The sequence below is a fragment of the Lathamus discolor genome, chromosome 3 (genome assembly GCF_037157495.1).
Source record: "Lathamus discolor isolate bLatDis1 chromosome 3, bLatDis1.hap1, whole genome shotgun sequence".
Taxonomy (NCBI): Eukaryota; Metazoa; Chordata; class Aves; order Psittaciformes; family Psittacidae; genus Lathamus; species Lathamus discolor.
The window spans coordinates 52,049,879-52,073,857 of record NC_088886.1 but is presented as its reverse complement, the minus strand read 5'-3'; positions in this window follow the sequence as shown (position 1 = coordinate 52,073,857).

Genomic DNA, 23,979 nt, shown 5'->3' with positions numbered 1-23,979 from the left:
TCTCCACAGGCGCATGGCCGAAGCGTCAGCGGCTCAGGAATATATCAACAGACGCATGACAGACATGGAGAGAGGGATGCCCCGCTCGAACCCCTCTGAGCCCTGGGACCAACCACCATCGCGTGCGCCTCCAAAACCACCTCGCCAGCCACTGAGGCGCCCTGCCCGACCGCCTCCACCACGGCCCTCATGGCTGTCCCATTCAGCTCAGAAGGTGCTTGAGAGCATGCAGAGCAACATCGATGACCCTGAGGAACCGTCCCCTCAGCCCCCAAAGCCAGCGCCCCGATCGAAGCTCTCAGGCAGCTCCATGAGGCTCCGGATTTGGGGTACACCAGAAATACCCCATAAAGCCAAGCAAAAATAAAAACTTGGAGCAGCACAATGGTGCTATCAGGCTCTAATGGAGACACTCTGCTCTGGTTTAGGCTGGAATGGAGTTCATTTTCTTCCTAGCAGCCCAGATGGTGCTGAGGTTGGGATTTGGAACTAAACTAGTGTTGGCACCACACTCATTCTTTAGCTGCAGCTGAACACTGCTTGCATGGCGCAAGGACTACTCTGTTCTGGGTGAAAAACGTAAGCCACACCTTGTGGTTTAACCCAGCATTCAATTGAGGACCACACAGCCAGTCACCCGCTGCCGCCCTCCCGCTGCTAAGTTTTTTCCCATCTTGCAGCAATCACAAGGCAATAGTTTTACGGTTCCTGAGTGCCTCTGCGGACATGGGCTACTGTCGGGACATGCTCTGCGCGTCTCCAGTCTCATTGGGAAATGTGGAAGAATGTTTTTTCCCATTACTGTTTGGCAGAAGCCATGGTTTCAACACGCAACCCTGATTTTATCTGGCATTACAAGGAGGTATGAGTGCGGTCCCCAGGTCTGCGCGTGGTGCTTCTGGCCTGTAAAGGAGTCACCGAGCTCCTTCTACACCAGCTCTTTGCTCCCTGGACTACTGTCTTTTCTGGTCGTTTCTCAAGATGCAACAGTGCAGCCAAACATGAGCAGCGTTTGCTGGTGCTTACGGCACCTTTAAAGTACTGTCTCTGGCGTCAGAGAAGCCGGTCCAATCTACTGCAGTTTTGCTTGCTTTACTTTTATTGCTGTATCCGCTGTCAGGCAATTCCCTCTGCAAGCCTAAAATGTGTCTGGATCTTTTCAGTAACCGCAGAAGACAACAGAGAGGAGTAAGTTTTGCCTGGGTGTCATGTGCTCCACAGCAGACGTTATTTTCTTTTTAATACTAGTTTTAAAATATTTCATAGGGAAAAACAGAGAGGGAGAGGGGGCACATTCGTTCCCTTCAGAGTCCACGCTTACAGGTACGTCGGGGAGGGGACCCCGCTGCACAGGGGCCCCCTGGGGTGTCAGCACGGGGCAGCCTCAGGCTCCCTTCCCTCCCAGGGCTGGGGCCGTGCTGGGGAGCTGGTGTGTGACGTCACAGAAGGCCGCCGATACACCGCGAGGTCATATGCGGCCCCGCAGGCACCCTGCCAGCAGTGCCGGCAGCGGCGGCTTTAGTGCCACAGCGGCTTCAGCGGCGGCTTTAGCGGCGGCACCTGCGTTAGCGGCAGCGGCGGCTTTAGCGGCGGCAGCGGCTTCAGCGACAGTAGTGCCGGTAGCAGCGCTGCGGCGTTAGCGGCAGCAGTGGCGGCAGCTGCACCGTTAGCGGCGGCGGCGGCGGAATGGTGCAGCTCCGGGGAGGCTTCGTCCGCCTCGTCGTCGTTACCCTCCTTCTGCTGATCCTGCGAGCCCAGCATGTCAGGGCTCGGCCGTGGCAAGCACGGGGATTAGGTAGGCAGGCAGGCAAGGGCCAGCACCCAGCCCCGGCAGTACGCACTGCACTGCTCGCGGTGGGACTGGGCTGCGTGAGAAGCAGCCAGCTCCTCTGGCAGCGAGAGGCACGGGGCTGCAGCCACTGCGGGGACGTTTCCCGAGGAGTGCAGGGGCCCCAAACCTCACCTAGAGCCAGCCTTGTGCAGCTCTGCCCCAGGAAAACCTTCTAGGTTAAACGAAGTAGATGGCGACATCTGATGGGAATGTGCTTGATTACAGCTGTGCCTATAGCCCGTGGCCACCGGATTTGGCCAAATCCTGTCCCAGATCCTGTCCTGGAGCCTCACGGCAATCCCTCAGGTGTGTCATTTCAGTGCGTGAGCACTTAGGTTTTAATCATTCAAAATTCACTTGGTATTTTCTTGGCTGGTGCTTAAGACGTGCAGAACAGCAGAGAGAGAGTGGGTCAGGCTCAGGGACGTGCCTTGGAGCATTCTGCCTTGCAAAGCATTCCTTCCCAGCCTCTCTGACCCTGCACTACTTCCAATACAAAGCCCGCGGGCTCGTGAGGGTTGAGTTTACAGCTGGTGTGAGCTCCAGTGAGTCCTTTCCCCTGACAGCTCTGTGCACGGCTCGTTTTAGACTAGCATGGCCCAGGCATGCAGTAACTGCACAGCCCTCCTGAGTAGAAGGGAGAGACAAGTGCCATGGAGCAATCCCGTGCTTGAGCTGCATTCGCTGCCCTTCGGATGTGAGGAAACACACTGAAATATTTCAGGGGAGCTTCTCTGTACTGTTTGTTCGCAGATGTGGCCGGAGGTGAGGGATACCCAGCTTCCTGGCTGGATTCCACGGCTGACGCTCAGGGAGATAGCATGGGTACGTCACAGCTTTTTACTTCCTTTCAAAGCTGCCTGCCCAAAGCCCAAACATGAGCAAGGCATCTCTTGCGGGTGTGAGAATAGAGACCTGCGTGTGTGTCGTGCCATTAGGTGATTGCCTTATATGTTCTGCTGTTTGCTTACGACATTGTCTTATCGCAGTGTGTGAAGGAAACCTCTCATGGGTCTTTGGTTGCAGATGTGGGCGCAGGGAGGGCTGTTCCAGCTTCTCAGCTGGATCCTGTGCTGGAGCTTCCCTGGGACCACAGGGCAGAGTAGTCAGCTTTGACTCACTTTGCAGACTACACACTGATTTTCAGTACTTTATTCGCATGGAATTTAACTTTGTACTTTCCGTTTGGGTCCTCAAGGAGCAAAGTCTGAAGATGAAACAGGAGAATCTTCCCAGGGGTCATCAGATACCCTAAGGAGAATCATGACAGACTTGGATGAAGCAGCACAGGGTGGGTGTATATCACTCTTGACCGGAAGGCTTGGGAAGCTGAGGTTTTAGATGCATGTACGGACAAGGAGTAGCCTCCACAGCAGGAACGGGAGAGGCTTTCCAAGGAACTGATCCCCGATAAGCCATGACAGGGCCAGCATCCTGACAGTCGCTGCCGGAGAGAGTGCCCTTGGGCAGCGAACAGGATGCGCGGGCAGCTTGGGGTCGCAGAGACCAGCAGGCTTGGCTGGGGCTGCAGGCGTGGTATGGCCAGGGTCGGAGCACTCTGGCTTCACAGCCTGACCCAGTCCCATTGCTCTCTGTGGTGTCTGGAGACAATGTGTGACACTTTGGGGTCCGGGACAGATGGCAACTGATGCGACACCCAATTTGAAGGCAGCTAAAGTGCAGGGCTGTGAATTTAGTGTTGGGTGGTTTAGCTGTCTCTTTCTAGTTGGGTTTTAGGTGACTTGGCTGTGGTTTGCGCAGAATCATAGAATACTTAAGGTTGGAAGGGACCTTAAGATCATCGCGTTCCACCCCCCTGCCAAGGTCAGGGACACATCACACTAAACCGTGCCACCCAAGGCTCTGTCCATCCTGGCCTTGAACAGCACCAGGGATGGAGCATTCGCAGCTTCCCTGGGCAACCCATTCCAGTGGCCTCACCACACTCACAGTAAAGCACATCTTCTTTGTATCTAATCTAAACTTCCCTTATTTAACTCTGAACCCATTACCCCTCGTCCTATCACTGCAGTCCCTAATGAAGAGTCCCTCCCCAGCATCCTTGTAGGCCCCCTTCAGATACTGGAAGGCTGCCATGAGGTCTGGTTTTGGAGGACTGGGGACTCTTTGCTGCCACTTGAGAGCTTTCCAGAGTGTGGCTGCAAGAGCTTGCATCTTAGTTGACCATGTGTGTCCGTTACTCGTTCCGCATGATTGAGTTGGCACGACGGAAGGTGCTTCTCCGAAGGCCTCTCTCCCCAGCTGAATTGCCTACGGCGTCTTTCTGTCCTCTCTGAAGGAAGGAATTTGCCATGATCTTGCAGTGTGCCAACAATGCAGGGCGGAAGGCGGGCAAGAAGATCACAGGCAATCCCTTAGTCTCTCAGCGCGCCAGGATGTGCTGTCTACCGGCAAACTGAGAAATGTCTAGTGCTTCAGTTCTTCTCCATGAATGGCATGTTGTTTGGACTGGTGACTCGGTGCACCCCCAAATGCCCAGGATGTTTCTAAGTGCTAGGAATGTATTTTGAGTAGGATTGCTGTCTGAAGATACCATGTTCTTATGAGGAACAGTTCCTTGTAATCAAACTGACCCACCTTCTTTCGAAAGAGCGGAACTATGAGACCGTGGAGGTGCTTCAGGAAGGCGACAGGCGGGGAGCGCCAGCCTCTGGAGGAAGAACGGGGGCCTATTCATCAGTAGGCGAGCCAGGTAATTGCCGTCCTTCAGTCATCCGGTGCCATACGGCAAAGTCACTGTGTTGTCTGCAGGCTATTACATCCCCTGGTGCCTGCACCGGTTCATGGGAGAATTAGAATTTAGCCCTTTGGGGAAGCCAGCCATCTGAAGTACTTTCAGCAGGTGATGGGAAACATGACTCTTAACTGAATGTACCTCCCACAACACCTGCATCCCAGAGCCTGCTGTGAGTCCTCTTAGGCACAACAGAGGGGGATCCCTCCTGTGGACTGAGGTCCAGAGGGAAGCCCTAATGGATTGTGCATGGCTCCAGGGGAACCGGCACTGTCCTGCATCCTTTGTGCCCGAGCCACGCTGAGGCTTGACCTTTCTCTGATTGTTGTCAGTGCGGCCCAAGCCTGGGCAATATCCATGCCAGGATGCATGATTTTTTCAAAAGATCCCACAAAGCGTTGCTTGCGGGGGGGCCATGAGTGGGAGACAAGTCCTGGAAACTGGGGGCACGCAAGCAGTGCCCATGCCAGAGAAAAGGCCAAGAGGGACAGCGAGGCTCAGGTATCTCCCGAGGGGATCTGACTCTGGCCCTTTGGGATGTACATCACCAGGGGAGGGAGAGCTGGGACTGGCACTCCCTGACGCAGGGGTGGGTTTTGTCTGTCTCGCTTAGAGGGGCAGTCGGTCACCCTGCTGCTCTCCCCCATGCGCTCCCCATCTGGCCTCATGAGTTACGCTCAGTGGAACAACTTGTCCCAGAGGGACAGAGAGTGCCTCCGGGCGGCAGCGCTAGCAAGCCTTCCTTGCAAAGGGAAGGTGGGTGAACGCATAAGAACTGGTGTGCAAATAAATGTGAAAGATCACCAGGAAGGGGGAGCAAACCTATGACACTGGGAAAACTGGATTATGCTTATCCCAGAGTGCAGGCAAAGCTGAGAGGAGCTGAGGCTGTACCCTGGGGAGAGGCTCCAGGGTGCGTTCATTTGCAGCGACTTTGGGAGTTGCCTTAGCTTCTACTGAAACCAAGGAAATGCTGCAGTCCCAGCAAGTTCGCTGAGCAAGAACATTTCCTGGTGGTGTCAGATCTCTTGTGAAAAATTATCATTCGTGTGCAGCATACAGAATTCTGCCTGCAGGTGGGGATGACAAGAAAAACCCAAATGCTGCAGATCAGCATGGATTCTGGAAGCTCTGCACAGAAGGCATCGTGGCAGTCTTGGGCTCCATGCTGCTCGGGATGGTATTTTGCTGTGTGATCCATCTGTGGAGGAAGAGAAGACGGTGAGCTTTGGAGCAGGGGGGACGGGTTATGAAAATTCAGTATGAGACGGCTGCTACTGACAATGCAGCGTTTAGAGATAGAGTATTCCGTTATTAACTGGCCTCTCAATCCACGGGCACTTGTTTCTGAAACCTGCTCTTACTGTTCCGAATATGAGTTAAAAATGACCCTGGCTTGGCAAGAGCAGACCCAGCAGCAGACGTAGGCAGAGCAAAATCAGGAAGAAAAACAAGGGGTGACACTGCCGTAGAAAGTGAGAAGCGCAACAGCGACACCTCCCTAGCAGTCAACCTACCAGCAGAAATCACCTTTAAGGTGCTGCCGGACAGAGAGCCAAGGCTCTCCCCTTGTCTGGGCAGGGATGGGCAAGGGAGCTGGGTGCTGGTTTTGCCAGGCACACTGAGAAAGGCCAAGGGGAGGCTCTCCTGGCCCTGCAGGGCCATAACCAGCTTTGTGCCCTTTGTCTGCCCAGGTCAGGTCTCCTTCCATGCACATGCAGAGCAGGCAGGTCAGGATGCTCAGGGCCCTGAGGAGATGACGCGTGGGCAGGCGAGCAGAGCCCTAGGCGAGGGGTGCAGGGCTTCCCATTTTCTGCCCACAGCTCCTGTGTGCAGCCGGGTACCTGCACCCTATGGGCTGCCCAGGGCCGGTCTGCACTCTAGAACCTGCCTGGCACTGCAGCCACAGCAGGGCCTCAGTAGCCTCCTCTCTCCACAGGCGCATGGCCGAAGCGTCAGCGGCTCAGGAATATATCAACAGACGCATGACAGACATGGAGAGAGGGATGCCCCGCTCGAACCCCTCTGAGCCCTGGGACCAACCACCATCGCGTGCGCCTCCAAAACCACCTCGCCAGCCACTGAGGCGCCCTGCCCGACCGCCTCCACCACGGCCCTCATGGCTGTCCCATTCAGCTCAGAAGGTGCTTGAGAGCATGCAGAGCAACATCGATGACCCTGAGGAACCGTCCCCTCAGCCCCCAAAGCCAGCGCCCCGATCGAAGCTCTCAGGCAGCTCCATGAGGCTCCGGATTTGGGGTACACCAGAAATACCCCATAAAGCCAAGCAAAAATAAAAACTTGGAGCAGCACAATGGTGCTATCAGGCTCTAATGGAGACACTCTGCTCTGGTTTAGGCTGGAATGGAGTTCATTTTCTTCCTAGCAGCCCAGATGGTGCTGAGGTTGGGATTTGGAACTAAACTAGTGTTGGCACCACACTCATTCTTTAGCTGCAGCTGAACACTGCTTGCATGGCGCAAGGACTACTCTGTTCTGGGTGAAAAACGTAAGCCACACCTTGTGGTTTAACCCAGCATTCAATTGAGGACCACACAGCCAGTCACCCGCTGCCGCCCTCCCGCTGCTAAGTTTTTTCCCATCTTGCAGCAATCACAAGGCAATAGTTTTACGGTTCCTGAGTGCCTCTGCGGACATGGGCTACTGTCGGGACATGCTCTGCGCGTCTCCAGTCTCATTGGGAAATGTGGAAGAATGTTTTTTCCCATTACTGTTTGGCAGAAGCCATGGTTTCAACACGCAACCCTGATTTTATCTGGCATTACAAGGAGGTATGAGTGCGGTCCCCAGGTCTGCGCGTGGTGCTTCTGGCCTGTAAAGGAGTCACCGAGCTCCTTCTACACCAGCTCTTTGCTCCCTGGACTACTGTCTTTTCTGGTCGTTTCTCAAGATGCAACAGTGCAGCCAAACATGAGCAGCGTTTGCTGGTGCTTACGGCACCTTTAAAGTACTGTCTCTGGCGTCAGAGAAGCCGGTCCAATCTACTGCAGTTTTGCTTGCTTTACTTTTATTGCTGTATCCGCTGTCAGGCAATTCCCTCTGCAAGCCTAAAATGTGTCTGGATCTTTTCAGTAACCGCAGAAGACAACAGAGAGGAGTAAGTTTTGCCTGGGTGTCATGTGCTCCACAGCAGACGTTATTTTCTTTTTAATACTAGTTTTAAAATATTTCATAGGGAAAAACAGAGAGGGAGAGGGGGCACATTCGTTCCCTTCAGAGTCCACGCTTACAGGTACGTCGGGGAGGGGACCCCGCTGCACAGGGGCCCGCTGGGGTGTCAGCACGGGGCAGCCTCAGGCTCCCTTCCCTCCCAGGGCTGGGGCCGTGCTGGGGAGCTGGTGTGTGACGTCACAGAAGGCCGCCGATACACCGCGAGGTCATATGCGGCCCCGCAGGCACCCTGCCAGCAGTGCCGGCAGCGGCGGCTTTAGTGCCACAGCGGCTTCAGCGGCGGCTTTAGCGGCGGCACCTGCGTTAGCGGCAGCGGCGGCTTTAGCGGCGGCAGCGGCTTCAGCGACAGTAGTGCCGGTAGCAGCGCTGCGGCGTTAGCGGCAGCAGTGGCGGCAGCTGCACCGTTAGCGGCGGCGGCGGCGGAATTGTGCAGCTCCGGGGAGGCTTCGTCTGCCTCGTCGTCGTTACCCTCCTTCTGCTGATCCTGCGAGCCCAGCATGTCAGGGCTCGGCCGTGGCAAGCACGGGGATTAGGTAGGCAGGCAGGCAAGGGCCAGCACCCAGCCCCGGCAGTACGCACTGCACTGCTCGCGGTGGGACTGGGCTGCGTGAGAAGCAGCCAGCTCCTCTGGCAGCGAGAGGCACGGGGCTGCAGCCACTGCGGGGACGTTTCCCGAGGAGTGCAGGGGCCCCAAACCTCACCTAGAGCCAGCCTTGTGCAGCTCTGCCCCAGGAAAACCTTCTAGGTTAAGCGAAGTAGATGGCGACATCTGATGGGAATGTGCTTGATTACAGCTGTGCCTATAGCCCGTGGCCACCGGATTTGGCCAAATCCTGTCCCAGATCCTGTCCTGGAGCCTCACGGCAATCCCTCAGGTGTGTCATTTCAGTGCGTGAGCACTTAGGTTTTAATCATTCAAAATTCACTTGGTATTTTCTTGGCTGGTGCTTAAGACGTGCAGAACAGCAGAGAGAGAGTGGGTCAGGCTCAGGGACGTGCCTTGGAGCATTCTGCCTTGCAAAGCATTCCTTCCCAGCCTCTCTGACCCTGCACTACTTCCAATACAAAGCCCGCGGGCTCGTGAGGGTTGAGTTTACAGCTGGTGTGAGCTCCAGTGAGTCCTTTCCCCTGACAGCTCTGTGCACGGCTCGTTTTAGACTAGCATGGCCCAGGCATGCAGTAACTGCACAGCCCTCCTGAGTAGAAGGGAGAGACAAGTGCCATGGAGCAATCCCGTGCTTGAGCTGCATTCGCTGCCCTTCGGATGTGAGGAAACACACTGAAATATTTCAGGGGAGCTTCTCTGTACTGTTTGTTCGCAGATGTGGCCGGAGGTGAGGGATACCCAGCTTCCTGGCTGGATTCCACGGCTGACGCTCAGGGAGATAGCATGGGTACGTCACAGCTTTTTACTTCCTTTCAAAGCTGCCTGCCCAAAGCCCAAACATGAGCAAGGCATCTCTTGCGGGTGTGAGAATAGAGACCTGCGTGTGTGTCGTGCCATTAGGTGATTGCCTTATATGTTCTGCTGTTTGCTTATGACATTGTCTTATCGCAGTGTGTGAAGGAAACCTCTCATGGGTCTTTGGTTGCAGATGTGGGCGCAGGGAGGGCTGTTCCAGCTTCTCAGCTGGATCCTGTGCTGGAGCTTCCCTGGGACCACAGGGCAGAGTAGTCAGCTTTGACTCACTTTGCAGACTACACACTGATTTTCAGTACTTTATTCGCATGGAATTTAACTTTGTACTTTCCGTTTGGGTCCTCAAGGAGCAAAGTCTGAAGATGAAACAGGAGAATCTTCCCAGGGGTCATCAGATACCCTAAGGAGAATCATGACAGACTTGGATGAAGCAGCACAGGGTGGGTGTATATCACTCTTGACCGGAAGGCTTGGGAAGCTGAGGTTTTAGATGCATGTACGGACAAGGAGTAGCCTCCACAGCAGGAACGGGAGAGGCTTTCCAAGGAACTGATCCCCGATAAGCCATGACAGGGCCAGCATCCTGACAGTCGCTGCCGGAGAGAGTGCCCTTGGGCAGCGAACAGGATGCGCGGGCAGCTTGGGGTCGCAGAGACCAGCAGGCTTGGCTGGGGCTGCAGGCGTGGTATGGCCAGGGTCGGAGCACTCTGGCTTCACAGCCTGACCCAGTCCCATTGCTCTCTGTGGTGTCTGGAGACAATGTGTGACACTTTGGGGTCCGGGACAGATGGCAACTGACGCGACACCCAATTTGAAGGCAGCTAAAGTGCAGGGCTGTGAATTTAGTGTTGGGTGGTTTAGCTGTCTCTTTCTAGTTGGGTTTTAGGTGACTTGGCTGTGGTTTGCGCAGAATCATAGAATACTTAAGGTTGGAAGGGACCTTAAGATCATCGCGTTCCACCCCCCTGCCAAGGTCAGGGACACATCACACTAAACCGTGCCACCCAAGGCTCTGTCCATCCTGGCCTTGAACAGCACCAGGGATGGAGCATTCGCAGCTTCCCTGGGCAACCCATTCCAGTGGCCTCACCACACTCACAGTAAAGCACATCTTCTTTGTATCTAATCTAAACTTCCCTTATTTAACTCTGAACCCATTACCCCTCGTCCTATCACTGCAGTCCCTAATGAAGAGTCCCTCCCCAGCATCCTTGTAGGCCCCCTTCAGATACTGGAAGGCTGCCATGAGGTCTGGTTTTGGAGGACTGGGGGCTCTTTGCTGCCACTTGAGAGCTTTCCAGAGTGTGGCTGCAAGAGCTTGCATCTTAGTTGACCATGTGTGTCCGTTACTCGTTCCGCATGATTGAGTTGGCACGACGGAAGGTGCTTCTCCGAAGGCCTCTCTCCCCAGCTGAATTGCCTACGGCGTCTTTCTGTCCTCTCTGAAGGAAGGAATTTGCCATGATCTTGCAGTGTGCCAACAATGCAGGGCGGAAGGCGGGCAAGAAGATCACAGGCAATCCCTTAGTCTCTCAGCGCGCCAGGATGTGCTGTCTACCGGCAAACTGAGAAATGTCTAGTGCTTCAGTTCTTCTCCATGAATGGCATGTTGTTTGGACTGGTGACTCGGTGCACCCCCAAATGCCCAGGATGTTTCTAAGTGCTAGGAATGTATTTTGAGTAGGATTGCTGTCTGAAGATACCATGTTCTTATGAGGAACAGTTCCTTGTAATCAAACTGACCCACCTTCTTTCGAAAGAGCGGAACTATGAGACCGTGGAGGTGCTTCAGGAAGGCGACAGGCGGGGAGCGCCAGCCTCTGGAGGAAGAACGGGGGCCTATTCATCAGTAGGCGAGCCAGGTAATTGCCGTCCTTCAGTCATCCAGTGCCATACGGCAAAGTCACTGTGTTGTCTGCAGGCTATTACATCCCCTGGTGCCTGCACCGGTTCATGGGAGAATTAGAATTTAGCCCTTTGGGGAAGCCAGCCATCTGAAGTACTTTCAGCAGGTGATGGGAAACATGACTCTTAACTGAATGTACCTCCCACAACACCTGCATCCCAGAGCCTGCTGTGAGTCCTCTTAGGCACAACAGAGGGGGATCCCTCCTGTGGACTGAGGTCCAGAGGGAAGCCCTAATGGATTGTGCATGGCTCCAGGGGAACCGGCACTGTCCTGCATCCTTTGTGCCCGAGCCACGCTGAGGCTTGACCTTTCTCTGATTGTTGTCAGTGCGGCCCAAGCCTGGGCAATATCCATGCCAGGATGCATGATTTTTTCAAAAGATCCCACAAAGCGTTGCTTGCGGGGGGGCCATGAGTGGGAGACAAGTCCTGGAAACTGGGGGCACGCAAGCAATGCCCATGCCAGAGAAAAGGCCAAGAGGGACAGCGAGGCTCAGGTATCTCCCGAGGGGATCTGACTCTGGCCCTTTGGGATGTACATCACCAGGGGAGGGAGAGCTGGGACTGGCACTCCCTGACGCAGGGGTGGGTTTTGTCTGTCTCGCTTAGAGGGGCAGTCGGTCACCCTGCTGCTCTCCCCCATGCGCTCCCCATCTGGCCTCATGAGTTACGCCCAGTGGAACAACTTGTCCCAGAGGGACAGAGAGTGCCTCCGGGCGGCAGCGCTAGCAAGCCTTCCTTGCAAAGGGAAGGTGGGTGAACGCATAAGAACTGGTGTGCAAATAAATGTGAAAGATCACCAGGAAGGGGGAGCAAACCTATGACACTGGGAAAACTGGATTATGCTTATCCCAGAGTGCAGGCAAAGCTGAGAGGAGCTGAGGCTGTACCCTGGGGAGAGGCTCCAGGGTGCGTTCATTTGCAGCGACTTTGGGAGTTGCCTTTGCTTCTACTGAAACCAAGGAAATGCTGCAGTCCCAGCAAGTTCGCTGAGCAAGAACATTTCCTGGTGGTGTCAGATCTCTTGTGAAAAATTATCATTCGTGTGCAGCATACAGAATTCTGCCTGCAGGTGGGGATGACAAGAAAAACCCAAATGCTGCAGATCAGCATGGATTCTGGAAGCTCCGCACAGAAGGCATCGTGGCAGTCTTGGGCTCCATGCTGCTCGGGATGGTATTTTGCTGTGTGATCCATCTGTGGAGGAAGAGAAGACGGTGAGCTTTGGAGCAGGGGGGACGGGTTATGAAAATTCAGTATGAGACGGCTGCTACTGACAATGCAGCGTTTAGAGATAGAGTATTCCGTTATTAACTGGCCTCTCAATCCACGGGCACTTGTTTCTGAAACCTGCTCTTACTGTTCCGAATATGAGTTAAAAATGACCCTGGCTTGACAAGAGCAGACCCAGCAGCAGACGTAGGCAGAGCAAAATCAGGAAGAAAAACAAGGGGTGACACTGCCGTAGAAAGTGAGAAGCGCAACAGCGACACCTCCCTAGCAGTCAACCTACCAGCAGAAATCACCTTTTAGGTGCTGCCGGACAGAGAGCCAAGGCTCTCCCCTTGTCTGGGCAGGGATGGGCAAGGGAGCTGGGTGCTGGTTTTGCCAGGCACACTGAGAAAGGCCAAGGGGAGGCTCTCCTGGCCCTGCAGGGCCATAACCAGCTTTGTGCCCTTTGTCTGCCCAGGTCAGGTCTCCTTCCATGCACATGCAGAGCAGGCAGGTCAGGATGCTCAGGGCCCTGAGGAGATGAGGCGTGGGCAGGCGAGCAGAGCCCTAGGCGAGGGGTGCAGGGCTTCCCATTTTCTGCCCACAGCTCCTGTGTGCAGCCGGGTACCTGCACCCTATGGGCTGCCCAGCACTGGTCTGCACTCTAGAACCTGCCTGGCACTGCAGCCACAGCAGGGCCTCAGTAGCCTCCTCTCTCCACAGGCGCATGGCCGAAGCGTCAGCGGCTCAGGAATATATCAACAGACGCATGACAGACATGGAGAGAGGGATGCCCCGCTCGAACCCCTCTGAGCCCTGGGACCAACCACCATCGCGTGCGCCTCCAAAACCACCTCGCCAGCCACTGAGGCGCCCTGCCCGACCGCCTCCACCACGGCCCTCATGGCTGTCCCATTCAGCTCAGAAGGTGCTTGAGAGCATGCAGAGCAACATCGATGACCCTGAGGAACCGTCCCCTCAGCCCCCAAAGCCAGCGCCCCGATCGAAGCTCTCAGGCAGCTCCATGAGGCTCCGGATTTGGGGTACACCAGAAATACCCCATAAAGCCAAGCAAAAATAAAAACTTGGAGCAGCACAATGGTGCTATCAGGCTCTAATGGAGACACTCTGCTCTGGTTTAGGCTGGAATGGAGTTCATTTTCTTCCTAGCAGCCCAGATGGTGCTGAGGTTGGGATTTGGAACTAAACTAGTGTTGGCACCACACTCATTCTTTAGCTGCAGCTGAACACTGCTTGCATGGCGCAAGGACTACTCTGTTCTGGGTGAAAAACGTAAGCCACACCTTGTGGTTTAACCCAGCATTCAATTGAGGACCACACAGCCAGTCACCCGCTGCCGCCCTCCCGCTGCTAAGTTTTTTCCCATCTTGCAGCAATCACAAGGCAATAGTTTTACGGTTCCTGAGTGCCTCTGCGGACATGGGCTACTGTCGGGACATGCTCTGCGCGTCTCCAGTCTCATTGGGAAATGTGGAAGAATGTTTTTTCCCATTACTGTTTGGCAGAAGCCATGGTTTCAACACGCAACCCTGATTTTATCTGGCATTACAAGGAGGTATGAGTGCGGTCCCCAGGTCTGCGCGTGGTGCTTCTGGCCTGTAAAGGAGTCACCGAGCTCCTTCTACACCAGCTCTTTGCTCCCTGGACTACTGTCTTTTCTGGTCGTTTGTCAAGATGCAACAGTGCAGCCAAACATGAGCAGCGTTTGCTGGTGCTTACGGCACCTTTAAAGTACTGTCTCTGGCGTCAGAGAAGCCGGTCCAATCTACTGCAGTTTTGCTTGCTTTACTTTTATTGCTGTATCCGCTGTCAGGCAATTCCCTCTGCAAGCCTAAAATGTGTCTGGATCTTTTCAGTAACCGCAGAAGACAACAGAGAGGAGTAAGTTTTGCCTGGGTGTCATGTGCTCCACAGCAGACGTTATTTTCTTTTTAATACTAGTTTTAAAATATTTCATAGGGAAAAACAGAGAGGGAGAGGGGGCACATTCGTTCCCTTCAGAGTCCACGCTTACAGGTACGTCGGGGAGGGGACCCCGCTGCACAGGGGCCCGCTGGGGTGTCAGCACGGGGCAGCCTCAGGCTCCCTTCCCTCCCAGGGCTGGGGCCGTGCTGGGGAGCTGGTGTGTGACGTCACAGAAGGCCGCCGATACACCGCGAGGTCATATGCGGCCCCGCAGGCACCCTGCCAGCAGTGCCGGCAGCGGCGGCTTTAGTGCCACAGCGGCTTCAGCGGCGGCTTTAGCGGCGGCACCTGCGTTAGCGGCAGCGGCGGCTTTAGCGGCGGCAGCGGCTTCAGCGACAGTAGTGCCGGTAGCAGCGCTGCGGCGTTAGCGGCAGCGGTGGCGGCAGCTGCACCGTTAGCGGCGGCGGCGGCGGAATGGTGCAGCTCCGGGGAGGCTTCGTCCGCCTCGTCGTCGTTACCCTCCTTCTGCTGATCCTGCGAGCCCAGCATGTCAGGGCTCGGCTGTGGCAAGCACGGGGATTAGGTAGGCAGGCAGGCAAGGGCCAGCACCCAGCCCCGGCAGTACGCACTGCACTGCTCGCGGTGGGACTGGGCTGCGTGAGAAGCAGCCAGCTCCTCTGGCAGCGAGAGGCACGGGGCTGCAGCCACTGCGGGGACGTTTCCCGAGGAGTGCAGGGGCCCCAAACCTCACCTAGAGCCAGCCTTGTGCAGCTCTGCCCCAGGAAAACCTTCTAGGTTAAGCGAAGTAGATGGCGACATCTGATGGGAATGTGCTTGATTACAGCTGTGCCTATAGCCCGTGGCCACCGGATTTGGCCAAATCCTGTCCCAGATCCTGTCCTGGAGCCTCACGGCAATCCCTCAGGTGTGTCATTTCAGTGCGTGAGCACTTAGGTTTTAATCATTCAAAATTCACTTGGTATTTTCTTGGCTGGTGCTTAAGACGTGCAGAACAGCAGAGAGAGAGTGGGTCAGGCTCAGGGACGTGCCTTGGAGCATTCTGCCTTGCAAAGCATTCCTTCCCAGCCTCTCTGACCCTGCACTACTTCCAATACAAAGCCCGCGGGCTCGTGAGGGTTGAGTTTACAGCTGGTGTGAGCTCCAGTGAGTCCTTTCCCCTGACAGCTCTGTGCACGGCTCGTTTTAGACTAGCATGGCCCAGGCATGCAGTAACTGCACAGCCCTCCTGAGTAGAAGGGAGAGACAAGTGCCATGGAGCAATCCCGTGCTTGAGCTGCATTCGCTGCCCTTCGGATGTGAGGAAACACACTGAAATATTTCAGGGGAGCTTCTCTGTACTGTTTGTTCGCAGATGTGGCCGGAGGTGAGGGATACCCAGCTTCCTGGCTGGATTCCACGGCTGACGCTCAGGGAGATAGCATGGGTACGTCACAGCTTTTTACTTCCTTTCAAAGCTGCCTGCCCAAAGCCCAAACATGAGCAAGGCATCTCTTGCGGGTGTGAGAATAGAGACCTGCGTGTGTGTCGTGCCATTAGGTGATTGCCTTATATGTTCTGCTGTTTGCTTACGACATTGTCTTATCGCAGTGTGTGAAGGAAACCTCTCATGGGTCTTTGGTTGCAGATGTGGGCGCAGGGAGGGCTGTTCCAGCTTCTCAGCTGGATCCTGTGCTGGAGCTTCCCTGGGACCACAGGGCAGAGTAGTCAGCTTTGACTCACTTTGCAGACTACACACTGATTTTCAGTACTTTATTCGCATGGAATTTAACTTTGTACTTTCCGTTTGGGTCCTCAAGGAGCAAAGTCTGAAGATGAAACAGGAGAATCTTCCCAGGGGTCATCAGATACCCTAAGGAGAATCATGACAGACTTGGATGAAGCAGCACAGGGTGGGTGTATATCACTCTTGACCGGAAGGCTTGGGAAGCTGAGGTTTTAGATGCATGTACGGACAAGGAGTAGCCTCCACAGCAGGAACGGGAGAGGCTTTCCAAGGAACTGATCCCCGATAAGCCATGACAGGGCCAGCATCCTGACAGTCGCTGCCGGAGAGAGTGCCCTTGGGCAGCGAACAGGATGCGCGGGCAGCTTGGGGTCGCAGAGACCAGCAGGCTTGGCTGGGGCTGCAGGCGTGGTATGGCCAGGGTCGGAGCACTCTGGCTTCACAGCCTGACCCAGTCCCATTGCTCTCTGTGGTGTCTGGAGACAATGTGTGACACTTTGGGGTCCGGGACAGATGGCAACTGACGCGACACCCAATTTGAAGGCAGCTAAAGTGCAGGGCTGTGAATTTAGTGTTGGGTGGTTTAGCTGTCTCTTTCTAGTTGGGTTTTAGGTGACTTGGCTGTGGTTTGCGCAGAATCATAGAATACTTAAGGTTGGAAGGGACCTTAAGATCATCGCGTTCCACCCCCCTGCCAAGGTCAGGGACACATCACACTAAACCGTGCCACCCAAGGCTCTGTCCATCCTGGCCTTGAACAGCACCAGGGATGGAGCATTCGCAGCTTCCCTGGGCAACCCATTCAGGTGGCCTCACCACACTCACAGTAAAGCACATCTTCTTTGTATCTAATCTAAACTTCCCTTATTTAACTCTGAACCCATTACCCCTCGTCCTATCACTGCAGTCCCTAATGAAGAGTCCCTCCCCAGCATCCTTGTAGGCCCCCTTCAGATACTGGAAGGCTGCCATGAGGTCTGGTTTTGGAGGACTGGGGGCTCTTTGCTGCCACTTGAGAGCTTTCCAGAGTGTGGCTGCAAGAGCTTGCATCTTAGTTGACCATGTGTGTCCGTTACTCGTTCCGCATGATTGAGTTGGCACGACGGAAGGTGCTTCTCCGAAGGCCTCTCTCCCCAGCTGAATTGCCTACGGCGTCTTTCTGTCCTCTCTGAAGGAAGGAATTTGCCATGATCTTGCAGTGTGCCAACAATGCAGGGCGGAAGGCGGGCAAGAAGATCACAGGCAATCCCTTAGTCTCTCAGCGCGCCAGGATGTGCTGTCTACCGGCAAACTGAGAAATGTCTAGTGCTTCAGTTCTTCTCCATGAATGGCATGTTGTTTGGACTGGTGACTCGGTGCACCCCCAAATGCCCAGGATGTTTCTAAGTGCTAGGAATGTATTTTGAGTAGGATTGCTGTCTGAAGATACCATGTTCTTATGAGGAACAGTTCCTTGTAATCAAACTGACCCACCTTCTTTCGAAAGAGCGGAACTATGAGACCGTGGAGGTGCTTCAGGAAGGCGACAGGCGGGGAGCGCCAGCCTCTGGAGGAAGAACGGGGGCCTATTCATCAGTAGGCGAGCCAGGTAATTGCCGTCCTTCAGTCATCCGGTGCCATACGGCAAAGTCACTGTGTTGTCTGCAGGCTATTACATCCCCTGGTGCCTGCACCGGTTCATGGGAGAATTAGAATTTAGCCCTTTGGGGAAGCCAGCCATCTGAAGTACTTTCAGCAGGTGATGGGAAACATGACTCTTAACTGAATGTACCTCCCACAACACCTGCATCCCAGAGCCTGCTGTGAGTCCTCTTAGGCACAACAGAGGGGGATCCCTCCTGTGGACTGAGGTCCAGAGGGAAGCCCTAATGGATTGTGCATGGCTCCAGGGGAACCGGCACTGTCCTGCATCCTTTGTGCCCGAGCCACGCTGAGGCTTGACCTTTCTCTGATTGTTGTCAGTGCGGCCCAAGCCTGGGCAATATCCATGCCAGGATGCATGATTTTTTCAAAAGATCCCACAAAGCGTTGCTTGCGGGGGGGCCATGAGTGGGAGACAAGTCCTGGAAACTGGGGGCACGCAAGCAGTGCCCATGCCAGAGAAAAGGCCAAGAGGGACAGCGAGGCTCAGGTATCTCCCGAGGGGATCTGACTCTGGCCCTTTGGGATGTACATCACCAGGGGAGGGAGAGCTGGGACTGGCACTCCCTGACGCAGGGGTGGGTTTTGTCTGTCTCGCTTAGAGGGGCAGTCGGTCACCCTGCTGCTCTCCCCCATGCGCTCCCCATCTGGCCTCATGAGTTACGCCCAGTGGAACAACTTGTCCCAGAGGGACAGAGAGTGCCTCCGGGCGGCAGCGCTAGCAAGCCTTCCTTGCAAAGGGAAGGTGGGTGAACGCATAAGAACTGGTGTGCAAATAAATGTGAAAGATCACCAGGAAGGGGGAGCAAACCTATGACACTGGGAAAACTGGATTATGCTTATCCCAGAGTGCAGGCAAAGCTGAGAGGAGCTGAGGCTGTACCCTGGGGAGAGGCTCCAGGGTGCGTTCATTTGCAGCGACTTTGGGAGTTGCCTTAGCTTCTACTGAAACCAAGGAAATGCTGCAGTCCCAGCAAGTTCGCTGAGCAAGAACATTTCCTGGTGGTGTCAGATCTCTTGTGAAAAATTATCATTCGTGTGCAGCATACAGAATTCTGCCTGCAGGTGGGGATGACAAGAAAAACCCAAATGCTGCAGATCAGCATGGATTCTGGAAGCTCCGCACAGAAGGCATCGTGGCAGTCTTGGGCTCCATGCTGCTCGGGATGGTATTTTGCTGTGTGATCCATCTGTGGAGGAAGAGAAGACGGTGAGCTTTGGAGCAGGGGGGACGGGTTATGAAAATTCAGTATGAGACGGCTGCTACTGACAATGCAGCGTTTAGAGATAGGGTATTCCGTTATTAACTGGCCTCTCAATCCACGGGCACTTGTTTCTGAAACCTGCTCTTACTGTTCCGAATATGAGTTAAAAATGACCCTGGCTTGACAAGAGCAGACCCAGCAGCAGACGTAGGCAGAGCAAAATCAGGAAGAAAAACAAGGGGTGACACTGCCGTAGAAAGTGAGAAGCGCAACAGCGACACCTCCCTAGCAGTCAACCTACCAGCAGAAATCACCTTTTAGGTGCTGCCGGACAGAGAGCCAAGGCTCTCCCCTTGTCTGGGCAGGGATGGGCAAGGGAGCTGGGTGCTGGTTTTGCCAGGCACACTGAGAAAGGCCAAGGGGAGGCTCTCCTGGCCCTGCAGGGCCATAACCAGCTTTGTGCCCTTTGTCTGCCCAGGTCAGGTCTCCTTCCATGCACATGCAGAGCAGGCAGGTCAGGATGCTCAGGGCCCTGAGGAGATGAGGCGTGGGCAGGCGAGCAGAGCCCTAGGCGAGGGGTGCAGGGCTTCCCATTTTCTGCCCACAGCTCCTGTGTGCAGCCGGGTACCTGCACCCTATGGGCTGCCCAGCACTGGTCTGCACTCTAGAACCTGCCTGGCACTGCAGCCACAGCAGGGCCTCAGTAGCCTCCTCTCTCCACAGGCGCATGGCCGAAGCGTCAGCGGCTCAGGAATATATCAACAGACGCATGACAGACATGGAGAGAGGGATGCCCCGCTCGAACCCCTCTGAGCCCTGGGACCAACCACCATCGCGTGCGCCTCCAAAACCACCTCGCCAGCCACTGAGGCGCCCTGCCCGACCGCCTCCACCACGGCCCTCATGGCTGTCCCATTCAGCTCAGAAGGTGCTTGAGAGCATGCAGAGCAACATCGATGACCCTGAGGAACCGTCCCCTCAGCCCCCAAAGCCAGCGCCCCGATCGAAGCTCTCAGGCAGCTCCATGAGGCTCCGGATTTGGGGTACACCAGAAATACCCCATAAAGCCAAGCAAAAATAAAAACTTGGAGCAGCACAATGGTGCTATCAGGCTCTAATGGAGACACTCTGCTCTGGTTTAGGCTGGAATGGAGTTCATTTTCTTCCTAGCAGCCCAGATGGTGCTGAGGTTGGGATTTGGAACTAAACTAGTGTTGGCACCACACTCATTCTTTAGCTGCAGCTGAACACTGCTTGCATGGCGCAAGGACTACTCTGTTCTGGGTGAAAAACGTAAGCCACACCTTGTGGTTTAACCCAGCATTCAATTGAGGACCACACAGCCAGTCACCCGCTGCCGCCCTCCCGCTGCTAAGTTTTTTCCCATCTTGCAGCAATCACAAGGCAATAGTTTTACGGTTCCTGAGTGCCTCTGCGGACATGGGCTACTGTCGGGACATGCTCTGCGCGTCTCCAGTCTCATTGGGAAATGTGGAAGAATGTTTTTTCCCATTACTGTTTGGCAGAAGCCATGGTTTCAACACGCAACCCTGATTTTATCTGGCATTACAAGGAGGTATGAGTGCGGTCCCCAGGTCTGCGCGTGGTGCTTCTGGCCTGTAAAGGAGTCACCGAGCTCCTTCTACACCAGCTCTTTGCTCCCTGGACTACTGTCTTTTCTGGTCGTTTGTCAAGATGCAACAGTGCAGCCAAACATGAGCAGCGTTTGCTGGTGCTTACGGCACCTTTAAAGTACTGTCTCTGGCGTCAGAGAAGCCGGTCCAATCTACTGCAGTTTTGCTTGCTTTACTTTTATTGCTGTATCCGCTGTCAGGCAATTCCCTCTGCAAGCCTAAAATGTGTCTGGATCTTTTCAGTAACCGCAGAAGACAACAGAGAGGAGTAAGTTTTGCCTGGGTGTCATGTGCTCCACAGCAGACGTTATTTTCTTTTTAATACTAGTTTTAAAATATTTCATAGGGAAAAACAGAGAGGGAGAGGGGGCACATTCGTTCCCTTCAGAGTCCACGCTTACAGGTACGTCGGGGAGGGGACCCCGCTGCACAGGGGCCCGCTGGGGTGTCAGCACGGGGCAGCCTCAGGCTCCCTTCCCTCCCAGGGCTGGGGCCGTGCTGGGGAGCTGGTGTGTGACGTCACAGAAGGCCGCCGATACACCGCGAGGTCATATGCGGCCCCGCAGGCACCCTGCCAGCAGTGCCGGCAGCGGCGGCTTTAGTGCCACAGCGGCTTCAGCGGCGGCTTTAGCGGCGGCACCTGCGTTAGCGGCAGCGGCGGCTTTAGCGGCGGCAGCGGCTTCAGCGACAGTAGTGCCGGTAGCAGCGCTGCGGCGTTAGCGGCAGCGGTGGCGGCAGCTGCACCGTTAGCGGCGGCGGCGGCGGAATGGTGCAGCTCCGGGGAGGCTTCGTCCGCCTCGTCGTCGTTACCCTCCTTCTGCTGATCCTGCGAGCCCAGCATGTCAGGGCTCGGCCGTGGCAAGCACGGGGATTAGGTAGGCAGGCAGGCAAGGGCCAGCACCCAGCCCCGGCAGTACGCACTGCACTGCTCGCGGTGGGACTGGGCTGCGTGAGAAGCAGCCAGCTCCTCTGGCAGCGAGAGGCACGGGGCTGCAGCCACTGCGGGGACGTTTCCCGAGGAGTGCAGGGGCCCCAAACCTCACCTAGAGCCAGCCTTGTGCAGCTCTGCCCCAGGAAAACCTTCTAGGTTAAACGAAGTAGATGGCGACATCTGATGGGAATGTGCTTGATTACAGCTGTGCCTATAGCCCGTGGCCACCGGATTTGGCCAAATCCTGTCCCAGATCCTGTCCTGGAGCCTCACGGCAATCCCTCAGGTGTGTCATTTCAGTGCGTGAGCACTTAGGTTTTAATCATTCAAAATTTACTTGGTATTTTCTTGGCTGGTGCTTAAGACGTGCAGAACAGCAGAGAGAGAGTGGGTCAGGCTCAGGGACGTGCCTTGGAGCATTCTGCCTTGCAAAGCATTCCTTCCCAGCCTCTCTGACCCTGCACTACTTCCAATACAAAGCCCGCGGGCTCGTGAGGGTTGAGTTTACAGCTGGTGTGAGCTCCAGTGAGTCCTTTCCCCTGACAGCTCTGTGCACGGCTCGTTTTAGACTAGCATGGCCCAGGCATGCAGTAACTGCACAGCCCTCCTGAGTAGAAGGGAGAGACAAGTGCCATGGAGCAATCCCGTGCTTGAGCTGCATTCGCTGCCCTTCGGATGTGAGGAAACACACTGAAATATTTCAGGGGAGCTTCTCTGTACTGTTTGTTCGCAGATGTGGCCGGAGGTGAGGGATACCCAGCTTCCTGGCTGGATTCCACGGCTGACGCTCAGGGAGATAGCATGGGTACGTCACAGCTTTTTACTTCCTTTCAAAGCTGCCTGCCCAAAGCCCAAACATGAGCAAGGCATCTCTTGCGGGTGTGAGAATAGAGACCTGCGTGTGTGTCGTGCCATTAGGTGATTGCCTTATATGTTCTGCTGTTTGCTTACGACATTGTCTTATCGCAGTGTGTGAAGGAAACCTCTCATGGGTCTTTGGTTGCAGATGTGGGCGCAGGGAGGGCTGTTCCAGCTTCTCAGCTGGATCCTGTGCTGGAGCTTCCCTGGGACCACAGGGCAGAGTAGTCAGCTTTGACTCACTTTGCAGACTACACACTGATTTTCAGTACTTTATTCGCATGGAATTTAACTTTGTACTTTCCGTTTGGGTCCTCAAGGAGCAAAGTCTGAAGATGAAACAGGAGAATCTTCCCAGGGGTCATCAGATACCCTAAGGAGAATCATGACAGACTTGGATGAAGCAGCACAGGGTGGGTGTATATCACTCTTGACCGGAAGGCTTGGGAAGCTGAGGTTTTAGATGCATGTACGGACAAGGAGTAGCCTCCACAGCAGGAACGGGAGAGGCTTTCCAAGGAACTGATCCCCGATAAGCCATGACAGGGCCAGCATCCTGACAGTCGCTGCCGGAGAGAGTGCCCTTGGGCAGCGAACAGGATGCGCGGGCAGCTTGGGGTCGCAGAGACCAGCAGGCTTGGCTGGGGCTGCAGGCGTGGTATGGCCAGGGTCGGAGCACTCTGGCTTCACAGCCTGACCCAGTCCCATTGCTCTCTGTGGTGTCTGGAGACAATGTGTGACACTTTGGGGTCCGGGACAGATGGCAACTGATGCGACACCCAATTTGAAGGCAGCTAAAGTGCAGGGCTGTGAATTTAGTGTTGGGTGGTTTAGCTGTCTCTTTCTAGTTGGGTTTTAGGTGACTTGGCTGTGGTTTGCGCAGAATCATAGAATACTTAAGGTTGGAAGGGACCTTAAGATCATCGCGTTCCACCACCCTGCCAAGGTCAGGGACACATCACACTAAACCGTGCCACCCAAGGCTCTGTCCATCCTGGCCTTGAACAGCACCAGGGATGGAGCATTCGCAGCTTCCCTGGGCAACCCATTCCAGTGGCCTCACCACACTCACAGTAAAGCACATCTTCTTTGTATCTAATCTAAACTTCCCTTATTTAACTCTGAACCCATTACCCCTCGTCCTGTCACTGCAGTCCCTAATGAAGAGTCCCTCCCCAGCATCCTTGTAGGCCCCCTTCAGATACTGGAAGGCTGCCATGAGGTCTGGTTTTGGAGGACTAGGGGCTCTTTGCTGCCACTTGAGAGCTTTCCAGAGTGTGGCTGCAAGAGCTTGCATCTTAGTTGACCATGTGTGTCCGTTACTCGTTCCGCATGATTGAGTTGGCACGACGGAAGGTGCTTCTCCGAAGGCCTCTCTCCCCAGCTGAATTGCCTACGGCGTCTTTCTGTCCTCTCTGAAGGAAGGAATTTGCCATGATCTTGCAGTGTGCCAACAATGCAGGGCGGAAGGCGGGCAAGAAGATCACAGGCAATCCCTTAGTCTCTCAGCGCGCCAGGATGTGCTGTCTACCGGCAAACTGAGAAATGTCTAGTGCTTCAGTTCTTCTCCATGAATGGCATGTTGTTTGGACTGGTGACTCGGTGCACCCCCAAATGCCCAGGATGTTTCTAAGTGCTAGGAATGTATTTTGAGTAGGATTGCTGTCTGAAGATACCATGTTCTTATGAGGAACAGTTCCTTGTAATCAAACTGACCCACCT